At 42.3% G+C, this 21443-nt stretch overlaps 1 long non-coding RNA gene across 6 annotated transcripts in view; it reads right to left on the bottom strand.

Annotated features, from left to right (window-relative positions):
* LOC138736315 (uncharacterized) overlaps positions 1-21443 on the bottom strand; it is a 151156-nt gene that overhangs the window by 88350 nt on the left and 41363 nt on the right. The gene's annotated exons all lie outside the window — the stretch shown is intronic.

Here is a 21443-nt window from a genome sequence, read left to right as displayed (position 1 = left end):
ATTACTACAGAAATGGATCGGACACAGGACCAGAGAGGATCACTGGAGATTCCTGTTCCCTCCACCCACCCCCCCCCCCCCAAACCTGCCATCAATGTGATCTACCGGGATGTGACGAAAGCATGGAAAATCAATGAGGACCCCTTCCACTCCGCGCACAGCATCTTTCAGCTGCTCCCATCAGGAAAGAGATAGAGGAGTATCAGAGCCAGCACCTCCAAGATGAAAAACAGCTTCTTCCCATGGGCAGTGAGAATGCTGAACAACCAATGGAACTACTCACACTAATCAGCCAAGGCTCTCAATATTTATTTATTTGTACATATGAATACTTGTCCTGCACATGTATTGTCTGACTGGTTGTGTGTCTGTGTGTTTTGCACCAAGGACTGGAGAACATTATTTCGTCAGTTTGCCTTTGAGCAATCAGATGACAATAGACTTATTTTTTACTGCTGTGTCCACCAGCTGCAATTTGTAAAATATATCTGCAGCACTGAATTAGCCAATCCTTCAGCAGAAGAAATTGCTTCCATCCTCGTCCTGTTATCAGAGAGACCTTTACAAAGATCTGCATCATTTTGCTGGGAATATGATCACCTCCCTGTGACCCTGGAATAACTAGGGTGCAGCTGAGCACAGGTAGGGAACATTAGAGCCATTAAATCTCATGTAAATAAGTGGAAGACAGAGCAAATACAAATTCTCCCCATCAGACCAGACCCGCACACACCTATTTTCCCTGGAGGATTAGATCTACATATGCTTTTGGAAGAATTGCTTATACAGTAAAATTCCTGGTATCTGGCATCTATGAGGATTGCTAATTGGCAGATAACTGTATTTTCTGGTTGCTTGAGACTCACTCTTACAATGCCTCACTAAAACCCCTGCATTAAGAATAAACAGTTTAAAAGACAAAAATATTATACTGCACCTACACTAAACAAACTTCGCTTAAAAGCATTTTACTTTATTTTTAGACACATTCTTTGAAAACATTTAACCATCGCTACATCTGCAGATTTCTGTCCCTCCACAGAGTGGCCAAAAGACAAACAATAACATTATAGATAATTAACTCCCCTTTCCCCCCTCAAGTTTACAAATACATCTTACCGGGATGACTTTTACTAAGCAGGGATAAAGATACATATTAAGAGAGTCACCCCAAAAGCGAGTGGCAACAACCAGCTCTTCATCCTGGGCGACACAACTTTATTCAAACAGCTACTACGATCGAAGCATGACCAAGGCCCTCCACTGGCTGAAGATTTGCTCCCATCTTCACCAAGTAAGTAAGCAAATCTTTATGCTTACTTTCAATTTTAAACTTAAGTATTTTTACCTATTACACTTGATAGTTGTCTGATATGATGGCATGTTTGATGTTGGAAATAAAAATTAGATGCTCCACTACTGAAATGGATCTTAATTTTGTTGCTTTATGGGATTCTTTTCTTAATTATTTTCAAAATGTGTAAAATTAGTTAACTTTTGATTGTTTTGACCCCATCGGTTACCTTCCTTTTTATTATCAGATTGTCTATGTTTAGCCAGTAGCCTCTGAAGGAAGGGGGTTGACAATTAGTATAGTGAGTTTTTTCTTTACTTCTTCCCACTGTAATGTTGGTCTCAACACCATTTTTATTATTATATGTGATTTGTTAATACTTTATTATTATGTACCTATGCAACATTTACTTGATGAAACCAATAAAAATATTGAATTATTTCCTCCAAAAAAGTATGAAGTGATATTAGTTTGGAGCAGAGAGTTGGGAATGATCTCTGATGTAAGTCTGGGGTAAAACACAAATTCTGTTGACACCGTGGTTAAGTGAAAAAACACACAAATGCTGGAGAAACTCAGCAGATCAAACCCAAAATGTTGGTGATGTATCTTCACCTTTGCTACATTAAGGCACTGTTCGGTTTGCCGAGTTTCTCCAGCATTTGAGTGGTTTCTTTTCTCTGATGTAAGTCTTGTCAAAGAAGGTGTTTGAGATAAGATTACTGGTCAATCTGTGGTATCAAATTTGTCAGCTGATCCATTTTTCACTACCTCAAGAAGTATAAGGTATTATGGCTCAGATTACTTCATATCCATTATCTTTGCACTGCCTTTATCTCAGTTTTAGGTGAATGGAAATAAAAAGCTGTCCAGCCTTATTAGTTGAAAGAAAATGAATCTACTGTACCTTGAAGAAGAACTGAGACCTGAATCGTGGTTATACAGTATGTCTTTATCCTATGGACGATGCAGGACCTGGTGAGTTCCTCTAGCATTTCTGTGTTTTTACTCCAATAACAGCATCTGCAGACTTTTGATTCACTAAACAAAAACTCCTTCATTGAGTTGAAGGTGCTGTTTGTCAAATAATACCAGTAATATTTGTTCATATTATTCTTGAGTGCAGTTCTTTTGTATGTGAATGTAAAGGGATATTGAATAAGCTTCCATTCCATATTTAATTATATCTTAAAAGTTGTTCATAGTTTAATGCAGGTTTATAATTGTAAAAAAAAATTCAATCTTTTATTCACAAAAATATAGAAAATAGTCACAGGAGGGGTTACTGTACTTCCCAAAACTAAAATTCCTCATCATTCCCTTCACTATCCTGATGCTGCCTTCTTGACCTTTAGACCCTGACTCCCACATGACCCTCACTTTAAATTTCTCCATATGCTTGTCTAGTCATCTCTTGAATTTCATCAACGTACTCCTCCACCACTGACCCAGGTAGTGCATTCCACGCACCAACCACTCTCCGGGTTAAAAAAAAACCTTCCTCTTACATCTCCCTTGCATTTTCCACCCATTACCTTAAAACCATGCCCTCTTGTATTGAGCAGTGGTGCCATGGGAAGGAGGTGCTGGCTGTTCACTCTATCTAATCCTCTTAATATCTTTTATACCTCTATCATGTCTCCTCTCATCCTCCTTCTCTACAAAGAGTAAAGCCCTAGCTCCCTTAATCCTGCTCATAATGCATACTCTTTAAACCAGGTATCATCCTGGTAAATCTCCTCTGCACCCTTTCCAACACTTCTACGGCTTTCCTATAATGAGGCGACCAGAACTGGACACAGTATTCCAAGTGTGGACTAACTAGAGTTTTGTAGAGCTACATCATTACCTCATGGCTCTTAAACTCAATGCCTCGACTTATGAAAGCTAATACACCATAAGCTTTCTTAACTACCCTGTCCACCTGTGAGGCAACTTTCAGGGAACTGTGTACATGGACCCCCTGAGATCCCTCTGCTTTTCCACATTACCAAGAATCCTGCCATTAATTTTGTACTCTGCCTTCGAGTTAGTCCTTCCAAAGTGCACCACCTCATACTTCTCTGGATTGAACTCCATCTGCCACTTCTCAGCTCAGCTCTGCATCCTATCAATAATCCTCTGCAATCTTCTACACTCTTCTACACTATCCACAACACCACCAATCTTTGTGTCATCTGCAAACTTGCCAACACACTGTTATACCCCCTTATCCAAGCCGTTAATAAAAATCACGAAGAGCAGAGGTCCCAGAACTGATCCTTGTGCGACACCACTAGTCATAGCCCTCCAATCCAAATGTATTCCCACCACTACAACCCTCTGCTTTCTCTTGAAATGTTTGTATGACGCTCATTCATTTATCAAGACTGAAACACAAAAAGAGAAAATCCGCAATACCATAGAAGGCCACCGAGTGGCGCATGTTGCTCACTTTCTGCACCTTGAAAGGACCAGATCAGCACCCAAATTTTCACACAACTTTATTCCTGGTCATCGTGAAAATACACAAAGAGATATACAGTAAAGAAAAAGTATTCCTCATGATCAAAACATATTATGTAATCTATTGTTTAAATCAGTGTTAAAACAAGCATAATTAAATGATGCTACCAGTTTCACAATAAGATCACTGACAAAGTTCAACAGGCATGCAAGTCCCACAAATTGCTGATAAATCTTATTGTTTGGCCACAGCCTGAATATTGTGGAGAGTAGTATTCACTGTCTGGTAGGGAGGTGCAAATGCTTAGGACAAGAAAAAAACTCCAGAGGATTATTGATTTGGTTTGTGACATCACGGGCACCAGTCTTTACTCCTCGAGGCAGTGAATTAAGAAAGCAGCCTCTATCCTCAAGGACCCCTACCACCCAGGCCATGCCCTCTTCACTCTGCTACATCAGGAAAAAGGTATAGGAGCCTAAAGATGAATTCTCAACGGCACAAGGACAGCTTCTTCCCCTCTGCCATGATCAATGAATCAAAGACACTGAATTTTTTTCTTGCATTATTTTTATTTATTTTTTGTCAGGTGCTTTATATAGATGTTTGCACTGTGATTCTGCCACAAAACGACAAATTTTGTGACATGTCCATGAAAATAAATTCTGTTTCTGAAATGGGCAGTGTTTGTTGTTAAACAAGAAAGTCTGCAGACGCTGTGGTCGAGCGCAACACACAAACATGCTGGAGATCACGCAGCATCCATTGGAAGCAAAGGCTAAACACCAATTTAAGTCTGAGCCCTTTGTCACTACAAACCTATGGCTGCTGCATGACCTCCTGACTCTCTCTTGCACGTTTGTGGATAGGGCTTGTCAATGGCTTTGAGAAGATCTGGTCCTGAAAAGAATGGCCAACAAGAAAGACTGCAGTTGCTCAAAAACACACACAAAATGTCAGAGAAACTCAATCTGAAAAGATTGAATGGGCTCTATATCATCAGTTTATCCTGACCTGGCAACCTTTGTGGTCTAGTGTCACTCACCTGTAGCATCCAAAGACAGGGAAGTGGGCAGGTGGCTGGATCAGCCAATCAAATCAAGTCAAATTGTAAATTTACATTTTTTTAAATTTAGATGCATGGAAACAGGCCATTTTGATCCACGTGTCTGTGGCATCCAATTTACACCCAGTGACAGATTAAATACCAACTGATCTTTAGTAAGGCTCCCTCTGACATTGTCCCCCACCCACATCTCCCGGGTGGTGTTCTCCCCTTACATATTTATCCACCGGGTATAAACTCAGGGTGTGCGTGTGTACTCTGTGCTCAGCGATAGCAGGATAGAATTGATGAGCCAGGTGGCAATAGGGGTGCATGAGGAGGGGAGGGGTTGGGCTGGTAGTGGGGTGCCTTGATGCCAGTCGGTGGCATGGACCTCATTGCCAGGCTCTGACACTGAAGACCGCCTATATAACCAGTTCAGCCATGTTTGCACTTTATCCTCTGAGCCTCCGGCTTGGGTTCAGAGAAATAACTGGAGACAAAACCGAGCTAGGTAAAAATCAGGCATCAGCAAATTTCTAAGATGCAATCTACTTTTATATAATCTGCTATTAAATGTATATTTCTATTTCTGCACAGTTCCCCGGCCTCGCCCTTCCTCTAATTACAACGATTGAAAGAGAATGCTCCGTCCAGGGTCTGCTTTTGCTCGTGCCTTGACAACACGATTAAAAGCTTCTCAGTCGATCGATTCAAATTTATTAAATCATAAATACTACACTGAAAATACACAGATATATTGCTGTTCGGTTGGGTGACTTGCAAGAATAAGGTTATTTTTATGAAGCATGTTAACTTGGAACTCTGCTGGGATGTGAGAGGCTTGCAGGAAATGGTGAAGTGACTGCAGTTTACATTGAGAAGTGATGACTTTACCCCTGTCTTCATGGCAAAGCATACGCTAAGACAGTGGTGTTCTTCAGGGAATGAAGATAGATTGTCCCCCTCCTCTGGTCTCTTCCCCATCCCACTGCTCTTGGGAAGAAGCTGTTCCTCAGCCTGGTGGTGCTGGCTCTGATACTCCTGTAATTCTTTCCTGACAGGAGCATCTGAAAGGTTTTGCGCATCCTCTTCCGATAATAATCCCAGTAGATCACATTGACAGAGAGGAAGGAGACTCCAGTGACCCTCTTTGCCACTCTTATGGTCCTGTGGATTGAACTCTGATCCATTTCTCTGCAGCAAATGTACCACCCTGTGATGTAGCCACCAGATGCTCTTGATAGAGGTCCAATAGAAGGTTGACATAATGGTGGCCGGTAGCCCTGCCAGCTTCAGTCTTCTCAGTAAGTGCAGTCGCTATTGCGCCTTCCCGACAAGTGAGAGCGAAGACGTCACAGTGTGAACTGATTGTAAAGACCTTGATATAATTAAGAAAAGAGATAAATTCTGGAAAAAATCAGCCAGGCACCATCTCTGGAAGAAAAAAAACTACTTGATGTTTTGGGTCAGAAAACTTCCCCTTTCCACACGGAGAGTTGAGTAAAAGGAATGAGCAGCCAGGGAAAGGGTGGAGGCAGGGACAATTGTAACGTTTAGAAGACGTTTAGATGGGTACATGGATAGGAAAGGTTGAAAGGGAATGGGCCTAACACAGGTATGTAATGAGCATTGACAGAACCAAAGACTTGTTGATCCAAACCAAGGCTTTTATTAACTAAAAGACTGGAGCATATCACAAGTAGGTCGACCAGTCCAGAATGACCTGGTCTGGCTAGGAGCAATCCTTTGAGACCTGCCAGTAGGTGTGGCTACACTCTCAGCCAATCACAGTCATCCTACACTACAATCTGTACATATACACATTGGTGATAGAATCTGTACTATCACAAGGTAAGACTAGCTTGATTAACAAGGACTAGTTGGGCCGTAAGGCTTATTTCTGTGCTGTAAACATCTGTGACTATAACTGGAAAGATCTGAGATCTAATGAAGGATCACTGACCCACAGTATTAACAGGGTTCTCTTTCTATCGATACTGCTTGACCAGCTCAGTTGTTTTAGACATACAGCACAGTAACAGGCCATTTTGGCCCATGAGTCCGTGCCACCCAATATTCACTCAATTAACCTACAATCTCCAGTGCATTTTTGAAGTGTGAGAGGAAACCAGAGCGAAAACCTATGCAAACACAGGGAGAATGTAAAAACTCCTTACAACATCATGGGATTTAAACCCCGGTCTGGCCCTGACTGCTTCCTGCATTTCAACATCAGCAGTTTTATTTGTTTTCTATGGATTGAATTTAGGACCAAGGAGGTAATCCTGCAACTGTACAAGGTACTGGTGAGGCTGCATCTGGAGTACTGCATGCAGTTCTGGTCTCCTTGAGGAAGGATGTACTGCCTTATGAGGTGGTGTAGAGGAGGTTCACCAGATTGATTCCAGAGAAGAAGGAGTTAGCCTATGAGGTGAGATTGAGTCATCTGGGACTGTACTCACTGGAATTTAGAAGAATGAGGATCATAAATGTATAAAATTATAAAAGGCATAGATACGATTGAGGTAGGTAAGTTGTTTCCATTGTTGGGGTAGACCAGAGCTTGGGGACATAGCCTCAAGATTCAGGGTTGTAGATTTAGGATAGAGATGAGGAGGAACTGCTTTTTCCAGAGGATGTTGAATCTATGGAATTTACTGCCCATTGAAGCAGTGGAGTTAACCTCAGTAAATATATTTATGAGAAGATTTTTACATAGTAGGGGAATTGAGAGGTATGGGGAAAAGTCAGGTGGGTGGAGTTGAGCCTATCATCAGATCAGCCACTGAATAACGGAGCAGGCTTGATGGACCGGATACCCTTATGCTCCTATTTCTGATGTTCTTATAATAATTAATATTTTTATTTGCTTTACAGAAACCAACATCCATCTTAGTAGACCCTGGATACATTGTGCAGCTCCATTCTTAACTCCACCTGTGCTGCTTGACCCATTGACTTCCTCCAGTTGATTGTTTTTTTTTGATCCAGATTTCAGCCTCTGTGGGTTCTCATGTGCCTCCCAGCTTCGGACTGTGGACAGATTGTAATGGGGAGTTGGTGAAACCAATCGGTGCAGTGCTGGTCTGGCTGTCCAGTGACTATTCAAACAACTCACTTCTCAGAATAATGACAGAAGTGGTGGTCAACCATGTTACCAAAGTACAATCACTCTTCACCAATGCTCAGTTCAGGTTTTGATGGGAGTTCTCACCCCAGAATCTAATCATAGGTCCAAACCTAAGTGTGAGTGGGAAGATAAGTGACTGCTCCTTAGATATCAAAATCAGATTTATTGTCATGAACATGTCATCAAATTTGTTGTTTTGTGCCAGCATCACAGTGCAAACATTTGAATAAATCACCTTACAAAATAAATAAAAAATAGTACAATAAAAAGTCAAAGTCAGGCAGTGTCTGTAGTTCATTGATTATTCAGGAATCTGATGGCAGAGGAGAAGCAGCTGTCCTTGTGGTGCTGAGTCCTCATCCTCAGGCTCCTGTACCCTTTTCCCGATGGTAATAGAGTGAAGAGGGCTTGGTCTGGGTGGTGGGGGTCCTTAAGGATAGAGGCTGGTTTCTTAAGACACTGCCCCTTGTAGATATCCTCAATGGAGTGAAGTCTGGTGCATGTGATGTCGCAGATTGATCTTCCTTCTGGAGCCTTCTAGAGATTTTTTCCTTGTCCTGAACATTGAACATTGGGACCTCCATACCAGACAGTGATGCAACCAGCCAGAATGCTCTCCACTGTCCACCTCAAACTCCTCACCAAGTATAGTCACTGGCAAGCTTTCTTTGCGATTGCATCAACATGGAGGCTCCAGGACAAATCCTCGGAGATGTTGACACGCTGAAATTTGAATTCTTAACCCTCTCAAATCAAGACAGCAGAATGAGGACTGAACTGCAAGCCTTGCTCACACAAGAAAGGTGGTAATGGTTGTTAGACATTAACTCTCCTCAGGACAGTGTTCTCAACCCAGCCTTTTTCAGCTGCTTCCTTCAGGTCAGGAGTGGAGATGTTCGCTGATAATTGTGTAATGTTTAGCTCTATTTGGAAACCACTCAAAAGTCTGCAGACGCTGTGGTTGTAGTGAAAACACAGTAATGCTGGAGGAACTTGTCTGGTCTGCAGCAAGACTTGGATCACATTCATCAGTGGACTGATGTAGCAAGTGATTGTGGTGATATGTAATTACACCACTAGGTCACCAGGGGTCATCCCGGTGACCTTGTATATAAAGCAGATCAGAGCTACAGTCTAGCCTTCCAGGTTTGTCTTGCAGAGAGACAAGACCTCGTAGTGTACATATTAGTTTATTAAATTATACTCGCATTGCTGGTATGGTTATTGTCAGTACACTGATATTTGGGCCAAACAGGTTCAATAAAATCACTGACTCTAACAAGAGAATCTAACCACCTTCCCTTGACATTCGATGGCATTTCTGTTCATGAATTCCATGACATTGGTACCCTGTAACCAACTTCACTGAACCAGCTACACAAATTCTACAATGGCAGCCTGAGTATTTTGTGCAAAGTGCCTCACCTCTTGACTTGCCAAAGCCTTTCTGTCAAACTCAGGATGATGATGGAATACTCTCTGCTTGCCTGAATGAGTGCAACACTGAAGCAGCTTGACGCCATGCAAATTGAAGAAGCCTATTTGACTGGTACCTCAACCCCCATCCAAAGCATGCCCTTCCTTCCCCACCAGGAGTAAACACCTGGAGTCCTTACTCTCTGCAAACCACACTGCAGTTGTTCACAAAGTTACATCAGTACCTCCTAAATCCACAACTTCAACCTGGGAGAACTGGGGCAAAACCCAGCTCCAGCAGATCCTCAATTCAAATGTCATCATGATGCGGAAATATATTAGTTACTAAACTCTGCAACTCCCTATCCAAGTGATCGGCAGAGAAGCTTCACCAATCACCCACAGTGGTTCAGAAATGAGGCCCACCATCTTCTTCATGGCAGCTAAGAATGGACAATAAATAGGCATTGAAATTTGCATTCTGAAAAAAACTATAATGCAGATAGCTGCATCTGCTCAATGAGGTATAAGGAAGAATCACAGTGGTCTGTATGTTTGGGGATGGAATAAGTTTGACAAAACCTGGCCACGATCAAGAGGTCGAAATTGGAGAGAGAGAGAGTCCAAAATATGTAAAATTCAGTTGAACTGTGGACTTACCATCCATGTAACAACAGCCTCAAGATTCAGGGTAGTAGATTTAGGATAGGGATGAGGAGGAACTGCTTTCCCCAGAGGTGGTGAATTTGTGGAATTCGCTGCCCATTGAAGCAGTGGAGGTGACCTCAGTAAATATATTGAAGAGAAGATTGGATAGATTTCTACATAGTAGGAGAATTAAGGGATATGGGGAAAGGCAGGTAAATGGAGATGAGCCAATCTCAGATCAGCCATGATCACAATGAATGGTGGAAAAGGCTCAACGGACTCTCCTGGTCCTTATTTCTTATGTTCTTACGTTTGCTTCCCCATTGCTGAGAAGAGAGAAAAAAAAACACCCATTTGCCTGTCTGACTCCATCAGCTGCCAAGGATCTAGATTCCATCCTCAAATATCTCACATTCTGTATCTTTCTGTTGGTCTGAGATTTTGGCCACTTGTTCATATCGATTGATGCCAAATCCTTGCTCAATGAAGCAGAAAGGTATATTGAAGCATACGATAGTATGTTAAATGAGCCATATAAATGGAAGTAATTGTTCAAAAATTATTGACCCATTTACAGCTGACAGTGAACCTCTCATTATTAGGGAGTTACATGTGAATACTTGAGCCCTCCTGGGATTTTTGAGTGGAGAGTACAGGGGACAGGGAATACTTGGGCTGTGGCCATATTCCTTCCTTTTCCTTTCCCCTCACTAATTGTGTCCAAGAATGATGATAAATCTCTGCAACGGTATTCACAGGCAATGTGCGAGTTTTCTATGGGGTTGCAATAAATTTAGTGGTTGTAGTCGGCTGTATTCACTTCGCAAAGTCTCATAAATACAACTCCAGGGTCATTGTCAGAGATTTGAGCAAATGTGCGCTTCAGTATTCAGACATTTTAATAACAGAATCCATAGGTTAGGGATGTTTTATGTTTACTCGACAAGTCCGCTCTATCCCATCTTAGAAGCTCTGTCAGGGGTTTTCTCTCTCTTCTCATTTTTCACGCTTTATCTCTTTATTTTGGATTTCAGCACTTCTTTCTTTGCCCACTTTATAAATCACTTGGACTTCCACTGACTCCCGCCACCATGTTAGAGGCTGTGGAACCAATTGCTTAGCAACGTGACCCTGACCTAGTGTGAAGCGGGGAGGTATTCTGGAGAAGCCAGTGGAGTCACGGTGAATGGCAGTGTTACATTTAAGCCCAAGAAAAGATGTTATCTTCTTTTTAAAAATACTTTTATTGCTTTTAAAAAACAACTTATACAAACAGAAAGGGTACAATTCAATAAGATGATACGAACAGTTACACAAACTAAATAAGACATTCCATATATCATTAATATCCATAAAGTGTAAATCATATCCATGATTCATTTTCTAAATAATATATACTAAAAAAGAAAGAAAAGAAAATAATAAAGGAGAAAAGCACCTTACCTAACCCCATTGACAGATTCTATATATGATTGGTATTATAAGAAAAACAAAGATTAAAAAAAATAATAAAAGGAACATGGAAAAGATACAAGTCAGACAATTTTAATTACATTGGAGTAAAATTATAAAGTAAGATAGTGAGTCATAAGTGGACCCCCATAACTTCTGGAATATTTTAATCTGAATTATTAATTGAATAACAAATCTTTTCCATGTTCACACAGGTAATGATGTCAGGCAACCACTGGACATCAGTAGGTGGGCAGTATCCTTTCATTTAATTAAAAGCACACGCTTCCTAAGTTAACTTCTGATGGGAGAGTATTGATAGAACTGAGCATTGGTTGTTTCTTTTTTCTGAATTAAACATTCTACAGCCACTAGATAAACATCGCCAACAGAATAAAATGAGTCAAGTAAAACAACTAGTGGCCACTTCATTTTACTAAAGGCTCCCACTGTGTTTCCTGTAAGAGCTATGTTCACTTTAAGTTTGTCTGTCTCCATTGCACTCCACCAATTGTCTTCACCTTCAGGCCCGGATTATGGCCAACTGATGCCCTAATCACAGCCCAACAATGGTTCCCCCTCAACCCTTCCATTATCTAACTGACAAGACAGTAAGACTCAATAAGTGCTGAATGTGAAATAATAGATTAAAAATTCTGTTTTTAAATATATTAAATATAACCTATATATATATATATATATATATATGTGTGTGTGTGTTTTTTAAAATTTATGTTTGGGTCCCCCATTTTTGTGGGGCCCTAGTAAATCCAGCACTGAAAAAAAATGTTGTTGTGCTCCCTTGGTGCCCTTGGTACGTGTATATTTTGCTTAATGATTAGACCAGGCCTGCTCACCTTCCACCACCTTCTCCAGTCAACGTTAAGGTCTAAGTGTAGTCTAGTTGGCAGATTTTAATGAGGAATGTGAGGAAGGGAGATTGGTTGTAATCTTAATAAGTGGTGGTACAGGCTCAAGGGGCAGAAGAGCCCCCTTCTGTATCCATGTTGAGTTGTGCAATAAAAGCCTGAGAGACGTGAGTTATTGATCAAGGTTTTTCTTCACAATTGGATGATTTGGATCATGCAGAGAAATGGATCAGAGGTCAATCCACAGGAACATGAGAATGGTGGAGAGGATCACTGGAGTCTATCTCCCCCCACCCCCCAGTAATGTGATCTACCGGGATCATTAACTCAAGAGTGTGCACAAAATCATTAAGGATCCCTAGGATCCCTTCTACCCTGCACACAGCATCTCTCAGCTGCTCCCATTGGGAAAGAGATACAGGAGTATCAGAGCTAGAAGCACCAGGCTGAGGAACAGCCTCTTCCCACGGGTAGTGAGAATGCTGAATGATAAAAGGAACAGCTCACACTGACCATCTTAGACTCTCATATTCATTGAACAATATTTATTTATTTGAATATATGAATTCTTGTCCTGCGTATGTATTTTTGTCTGCATGTGTGTTATGTCTGATTGTGTGTCTGAGTGTTCTGCACCAAGGACATAAGAACATTGTTTTGTCGGGTTGTACTTGTGCAATCTGATGACAGTAAACTTGAACTTGACTTGATGGTTTCTGCAACATCAGGGCAGTCCTTCATGTTAATGCCAATCAGTTCTGGTTATTGATGGTTACTAATGATCAGAGCAGATCACTACTGATCAATGCTAGCCATTACTGGTCACTATTGGATAGTTCGGGTCATCACCAGTCAATGGGAATCAGTGACAATATCTCCTCCTTATTGTCAATCAGCACAAGCCCATCTCAAGGGTGCGTAGTTAGCCCACTGCTTTACTTTCTCTACACCCATGACTATGTGACTAGGTATAATTCAAAAGCTATCTACAAATATTTGCAGGTGATGCTACAGTCATCAGCAGAATTGCAGATGGTAATGAGGAAGCGTACAGGAGGGAAATCGATCAGCTCATTGAGTGCTATCACAAGAACAACCTTACACTCAACATTAGTCAAAACTAAGGAACTGATTGTGGACTTTTGGTCGTGAAGACAGGTCTTTTTGGGGTGAAGGTTTCCGCTGCAGAGACAAACAGAACAGTCTATAATTCCACTGAATTATCTTTACAGGATATAGCTGTAAGATTCTGAGTGAAGTTTAACATGGCCAACAACCAAAGTTCATCAGTTCTGCAGGTAGACTGTGAAGTCATCTGACTGTTAGGGAAATATTTGCTGCAGATATCATAACATAACATAACAATTACAGCACGGAAACAGGCCATTTGGCCCTTCTAGTCCGCACCGAACCAAACACCCCTTTCTAGTCCGCACTGAACCAAACACCCCTTTCTAGTCCCACCTCCCTGCACAATGCCCATAACCCTCCATCCTCTTCTCATCCATATACCTGTCCAACCTTTTCTTAAATAATACAATTGACTCCGCCACCACTATTTCTCCCGGAAGCTCATTCCACACGGCTACCACTCTCTGAGTAAAGAAGTTCCCCCTTATGTTACCTCTAAACCTCTGCCCCTTAATTCTTAACTCATGTCCTCTTGTTTTAATCTTTCCTCCTCTTAACGGAAATATCTATTAATATTGTCTAGACATCTTTGTTCTGAATACCAACAAGAAAAATTATGAAAGATTTATTTGAACAGATAGTTTTAAAGAGCATCTAAAGGAGGAAAGAGAGGAGAGGTTTGTAGGAGTTACAGCAGTTCTTGGGAACTAATAGAGTAACAAAGGCTGAACTGATCATGAGATGAATGAGATAACTGCAGGGATCTTAGATGATTAGAGACATGGAGGAGAGGGCAGAAATGGTGAGGAGTGAGACCATGGAGGAGTTTGAGAAGAAAGCTGAGAGATTTGCAATACAGATTTGGGATCTTCATCAAAGAAAAGGTCTGCTGACATTGGAAAGGATTCAAAGGAAGTTTTCTAGGATGATTCTGGGAATGAAAGGGTTGTCATATGAGGAATGTTTGAGAGCTCTTGGCCTGCATTTGTTGGAAGTTAGGAGAATGAGGGGTGATCTCATTGAAACATTCCAAATGTGGACAGAATAGAAGTAGAAAGGTTGTTTCCCATGGTGGGAAAGTTTAGGACAGAGGGCATAACTTCAGGATTGAAGAGCAACAGCTTAAAACAGTGATGGTAAATCTATGCAATTTGTTGCCACAGGTGGTTGTGGAGGCCAGGTCATTGAGTGTATTTAAGACAGAGATTGACAGGTTTTTGATTAGCCAGGGCATCAAAGGTTATGGGAAAAAAGTCAGGCAGTGGGGATGAATGGGGAAAATGGATCAGCTCATGATTAAAAGGTGGGGAAGACTTGATGGCCTGATAGCTTATTTATGCCCTTATGTCTTATGGGTGTTGGTTAATTGGATACCAATGGCCATGTAAATAATGGGATTTGTTGTAGGCCAAAAATTTAGCATTAAATAGGAAGCTTGGGAGAATGACAAAACTATGGATGAGGTTTGGACTAGTAGATAAATAGGGGTAGGCATGTGATTGGCATTGCTACAAGATCAAATGTGTATCAGCTTGATGCTTAAGTGGATATGAAATCCAATGTTCAACCCAGAGAGCAATGGTGGCAAGCAATATTTCAGCTTCAAGCAGCTGTGAGGGACAGAACTGGCAGTTTACGCCCTCACAATATTTAGTTGCAGAGAAGTTCTCCCCTTATGGTAATGGATGTTGGACAGATTTTGATGAATTCAGAGCACTAGAGTACTCAACAATACTCAAGGCACTTAATCGTCATGCCCAAAGCATGAAACAATGGAACAATCACAATGGACTGGGTCCTCTAATTGGAGTCAACACCAGCCTGCCTTATTTCTTCTAGATCAGTAATTTTCAAACTTTTTCTTTCCACTCACATATCACCTTAAGTAATCCCTATGCCATAGGTGCTCTGTAAGGGATTACTAATCTTTAGATTTAAGAAATTAAGGGCAGCCATTCTTAACAGGGGTCATACAGCCTCCCTGGGGATCATAACACATTTAAGGGGGGGGGGGGGCTACATTTTTTAAATGTTTTCATGTAGTCTGTAGGAGAGAAATACCAAAGAAACCAATTAAACCTGACTGCTTCACAGAGAAGGGGATCCATAAACTTTGAGCATAGTCCACAGGGGCCATGGCCAAAAAGAAAGTTGAAATTGGCTAATCTAGAGAATTTAGGGGAATAAGAAATGAGAAGAACACTATCCCCCCACTCACATTGAGAAGGAAAAGCAGAAGAGACGACCATACAGGTTATTGATTGTATTTAAGACAGAGATTAGTGGGTTCTTGATTGGCCAGAGCATTAAAGGTTATGGGAAGAAGACCAGACAGAGGGGCTGAGTGGGGGGCTGAGTGGGGAAATGGATCAGCTCATGATTCAATGGCAGAGCAGACCTGATGGGCTGAATAGTTTACTTCTGCTCCTATGTCTACAGTGGGCCACTAAACCCTGTTTTTGTAGCCCCTTTTGAAATAGTCCACTATAAATTTTCTTCTTGCAAATGAATCCTTCAGCGATACGACTGTTTTAAAAAAAAAATCTTTTTCCACCACACTAGTAGCCCATGTTCCTAATGTTGCAACATGCCCATTTTATAGAAAAACACCTTTCTGGTAATTATTTGAAATCCAATATCTCTGGGCAGTCTTTACTATAAGACCACAAGACAGAAGCAGAAGTAAGCTATTCGGCCCATCAGGTCTGCTCTGCCATTGAATCATGAGCTGATCCATTTCCCCTCTCAGCCCCTCTGCCTGGTCTTCTCCCCATAACCTTTGATACCCTGACCAATCAAGAACCCACCAATCTCTGTCTTAATACAACCAATAACCTCACTTCCACACCATCTGTGGCAACACAATCCACAAATTTACCTCTCTCTGGCTGAACAAGATGCTTATCCTAGATGCTTCCACCATGGGAACAGCCTTTCTACAGCTACTCTGTCCATGCCTTTCAGCATTCAAATATTTCAATGAGATTCCCTCTTCATTCTCCTAAATTCCAAAGAGTACAGACCAAAAGCTGTCAAATGCTCCTCATATGATAAGCCTTTCATTCTTGGAACCATCCTCGAGAACCTCCTTCAAACTCTCTCCAATATCAGCACATCTTTGCTTAAATGAGGAGTCCAAAACTGCTCACAATACTTTAAGAGAGGTCTCACCTGTGGCTTATAAAGCCTCAACATCACATCCCTGATCTTATATTCTATTCCACTTGAAATGAATGCCTGCATTGCAGTTGCCTTCTTCTCCACTGCCTCAACATGCAAATTTACTTTTAGGCTATCCTTGAACTCCATAAGTGATCTACTATTAATAAGTATATCACATCCATCATTGTGAAGGATGCAGGACAATTCTCCAAGATAATCTCAGAAAAAGGTCCCAACTCAAAACCTTGACTGTGCATTTCCCTCCATGGATGCTGCTTGAGATGCAGAGTCACTCAATTTTCTCATTGTTTGCTTACTCCTTCAAGATATCTCAATGGGTGCTGAGTCTCATCAGAGATGATTGAAAATGTAAGCACTTATTTCACCAAGTCCTCTCAACCCATCAAAGTAATTCTGTTTCTATCCCTTAGAATTTCAGAAGACAACCCCATCACCATTTCATTCAAATATCAAAGCCCACAGAGCATGCTGACACAGACCTTGCAATCATCAGGTTCCTGAATGAACCCCACCACAGTGCCAGCAGGCTGCTTTTGCTTGGTAATAATTTATCTTACTTTTCAGTGTAACTCTGTACTTTACATTGCATCACATGGTTGCATGAATGTTAGCTATAACTTGTTAGACTGCTTGCAGAAGAACACTTCTCACTAGTCCAGGTGAAATGTGACCAATGAACTTAAACTTATTGTGGGCAGTGACTTCACTTAATCCAATATTTTGACATTTCAATTTAAATGGAGTCCACAAATTTCCTGATGTAATGTTCCAACACTGGAACACTTCTCCATTTGAACATTGCGGGAGAGTTGACAATCCATCCCAGCCAGTTTCTGAATAGAATACCCGCCCAATGCAGACAGCAATGGCCTGAATTATCATAATGCGAGTGTTGGGGGGAGGAAGAGAAACCAAAGTGTGTGTGTGTGTGTGTGTGTGTGCGTGCATGTGTGTGTGTGTGTGTGTGTGTGCGTGCATGTGTGTGTGTGTGTGTGTGTGTGTGTGTGTGTGTGTGAGGGGTGAATGGGAGTGGGGGAAGCGATTCCTCGCACCTACACTTAAAATTTGGGAAGCCCTATTATTTTCATCGAGCGAGTCCAGGTTACACTCAGTTTAGGTGGTGACAGTTCACGGAATGAGATTGGAAAGCGAGAACCCCCCCGAAAAATCGAATCTCTCAAGACAATTTATTTTAAAACACCAAATTTTTTAGAACACCAAATCTGCACAACCTTGATAAGGGACCAAGAATAGTTTTTGTTTTGCATTAAAGTTTATTCTGCAGACAATCCAACGGTTCGGGCTCCGAGCGCTTTAAAACTTTCTGCTGCCTTTCACCACTTCTCAAGGATTCTCCCGTGCCTTGTAGCGTTTGAATTAAATCCTGCAAAATCCAGGGTCATCCGACTAACCCACTCTCTCGGAACAATTCTGTTCAAGTTTGTACTCCCTGGAGAAGAAAGTCGTCTTGGTAAATAAATGCGCAATAGTTCCGAGAGAAAAAGGGAGGTTGTGCCCCCATCAATGTAGCTTAGAATCCAACGCAGTTCAAACAGAAAGAAAATTTCCACAGCTAACCTTGAAGGTGTTGGCCTCTCGAGTCGGTAGTGGTTACCACAAATTATATATTATTAGTAAATGTTGTTAAAATTGAACGAAATGTTTAATGGAGTCACTGTGGAGAGGGTTAAGGTGAGAGTGAGGTGGCTCCCCGAGGAACTACCCCACTCTCTCGCCCCTGATGAAGTGAGGGTCTCACTGTGGAGCTAGGGCAAGGCGACAGGAGAATCCGGGCAAGATATATCGACAGGGCATTGTCACCCTCGCCCATTTTACACACTTCATTCAAAAATGTTTGTTTGCTTTGGCCGCGTGTCTCGGTGCTTCTCTATTGGAGACAAAAAAACGCCTCAGAAAAGGCGCATATGTGGATCTTGCGCCGGCATATGGGCTCGATTGTAAAGTGTGATATTTTTGTGTCATCTTGTGTATTTTGCAACAACGTGCATCTGTTTGAGGCGCAACAATAAAGGCCATGAAATACGGCGACGTTCGCCGAATAATGCAGGAGCCGGGTCTCAAGGCACGATTCTCGACTCAGGTGAGATGGACAGCTGCTCCGTGTGAAGGGTATTCAGCTATTCGCTCAACATATGTCGCTACAAATCACTGTATCTTCCTCACAGTGCACTCATCCGCTCAGAGACAGTAGCGCGCGTGAGACAAGCTCTTCCTGGGACAGGTGTCGGACGTACCATTCACCTTTTTTTTTGTGATTCAGCCCTCCAATTCGTACGTGCCTGACAAAAGGAGGGCTCTTTTCTCTTTTAAAAAAGGTGCCACGAGCGACCTTTTTCCCACGTTAAACACAAAAGTTTCTTGATTCTCGTTGCTGTCCCCCTTTCCCATTACCGGACAGCTGTTGGCCCGTTCTACCTTATCCAAAAGTCACAATAACGCACACAATTCACAAAAGCCTTTTCATTGCTCACTGAGGTTGTTGGGGAAGGGCTATTAATGTTATTTAAAACACCCGAGACTATAAACTGTGATATTTGTCCTCGGCGAGCCCATTCACAACACTGCAAAATTGTTCCCATTGCCATTAAATTGGCAAAATAAATACAGGAACGAGAAATTATCTACAAGCCATATGCTTTCAATAAAAAAAGACAAATAAGGGAGAGATAGGAATTGCAGTTTGCCTGTTATAAAAAGCATTAAATAATCCAAAGTAAACTGAACATAGCCGTCTCTGAATAGGCCATTAAATATCAGGGCTCCATGTGGGTTTTCCAGACAGGTGTACGCTTGAACTCATTACTTTCCCCTCCAATTTTATCAGGTATGTCTGCAATATTATGCTTGTTATGCTCAGAGAGTAAACACTGGGCAGCAGTTGCTGTGAGAATGGGCACAGTTATCAGAAAACGTTGGTCTGAAGGTGATTTAACAATAAACCATCCCTGTACCAGAGCAGGTGATACCTGGTCGGGTCTCCGTGACTAATGTATCCAACAATACTCCACTTTACAATCTCTCGCAACTATTTATTGAACGAAATCTATTTATTATTATTTTAGCAAACAGTGGGACCAGGTGGGGCTTTATTTTCTTCTTCAGCTTTTGTTTGAAGGGCGTTTGAAGTGGGCAATCTGAGCAGAAGCTCGCTTTGCAGATTTTTCGCTGCCCGTTCACTGTGTTAATAAAAACCCTGCGAAGCTGCCATTCAATAGATAAAGCAGGAAACGAGGGGAGGGGGGGGGGGGGGGACACGTTCATTTTTAGGTTAACAATTCAAAGAAAATCCGAGCTCTGGACAATTTGTGAGGCGCCAGTTTTTAATTGCTGACCCACAAGAATTTGTGACTTGCGCTCCGGAAAATTCCTGTCCGTTTTAACCATGCGCCCTCGGTGACGCACGACTCCGACGAGTTCGCCTCTGGGCGAGGAGACAGATTCCAGGTCGCTGGCCATTCTTAATCCCTTCCAAACACCCGTGACAGGGTTATTAATATTTCTAACGGTGACCACCAGCCCCAGCCTGATGTGAAAGCCGGGGTTTGCAAAACAATGTTCAGAAACACTGCAAACTCCTGGTTGTCTAAGGTGCAACTGGGTCATTGCTTGAAGCCTTGAGTAACCGTCTCATCCCCAACTTGGCTCTTTCCAGCGGGAAAACGAGTGTTTGAAATGCTCAGTTCAAGCCAATATAGAGCTCAAGCGAACCTAAAAGAAATCGAATTGATGTTTCTGTGGAGATGCGTAATCATGAATACGTTGTGCATCCGCACTGACCCTCCAGGATACTTTATTGCACGGTGATCTTTTTTTAAAAAAAAACATTAAAATGCCTCATCATATCTCGACTCCTACTGTATTCCACACAGTAAACCTCTTCCACAAAAGGATAGATTGTCAAAATAAACATTACTGTTTGAATACTAAGGATTCCCAGTGGCATGTGAAATGGAATTTGCAAACATTGACACTTGTTGCATTTTAAACTGTATTAAGATAATGTACATGGAGGGTTAAATTGATACAACGAAAGCTTATTGGAAATGAGTAAGGTTGAGACCCGTGGCGGTTGTTGGAGAGGTTATCTCACTCTAGAGTATAATGATTCGGCATCAGTCGAGGGCCCTTTATTTCTCCAGCTCGGTCTGTCATTTGAGAGCCACAGGAGGGATAGTGCACGGCTCGCGTGGCCTCTTGCCGTGCGCCTCGCGTCTCGTTAATTCGGGGCACGTTCCCAGCGCGCGTTGCCCGCCTCCTCTCCCTCAGGGGACCCCCGCCAGCCGCGCACACGCTCAAGTCCAAATTCAAGCAGGCGTTTTTCCGTCAGTGGGTGCAGCCCCTCGAACCTCGCCCTCCCGCAGCACACTTTGCATTCCCAGCCCTACCTTCACCTCCCCACAGCCCCCCTCCCCCCCCCTCCGCTCCCCGAACACAGGCATTGTCCTACACGCTATATAAATCCAACAGCTGGAGTCGTGTGCCAGACCTCACGAGAGCGCACTTCACAGTTCGGCTGTTCAGAGGCCCCGGGGGCAAGGACAGGCGCGTGCCACTGCCCGGGACATCTTCACTGGCAGACAGGTCAACCTCCCCTCTCTCATCCCAGCCATTTCCCAGGTGGGTGCGGATTGGCAAACTTTGCATTCTACCCTCCATCATTTCTGACTGCTAGAAGCAGGGATTTGAGGCAGCCTGCACTGGTTCTACCTTTGCAAACAATGCTGGATAGATTTCTACCTATCATTTTGATAGATTATCACAGAGTAGGGGAATTAAGGGTTATGGGGGAAAAGGCAGCTAGATGGAGA

The sequence above is a fragment of the Narcine bancroftii genome, chromosome 6 (assembly GCF_036971445.1).
Source record: "Narcine bancroftii isolate sNarBan1 chromosome 6, sNarBan1.hap1, whole genome shotgun sequence".
Lineage (NCBI taxonomy): Eukaryota > Metazoa > Chordata > Chondrichthyes > Torpediniformes > Narcinidae > Narcine > Narcine bancroftii.
The sequence above is the reverse complement of the archived record's forward strand: the minus strand, read 5'-3'. Positions and strand labels throughout refer to the sequence as shown.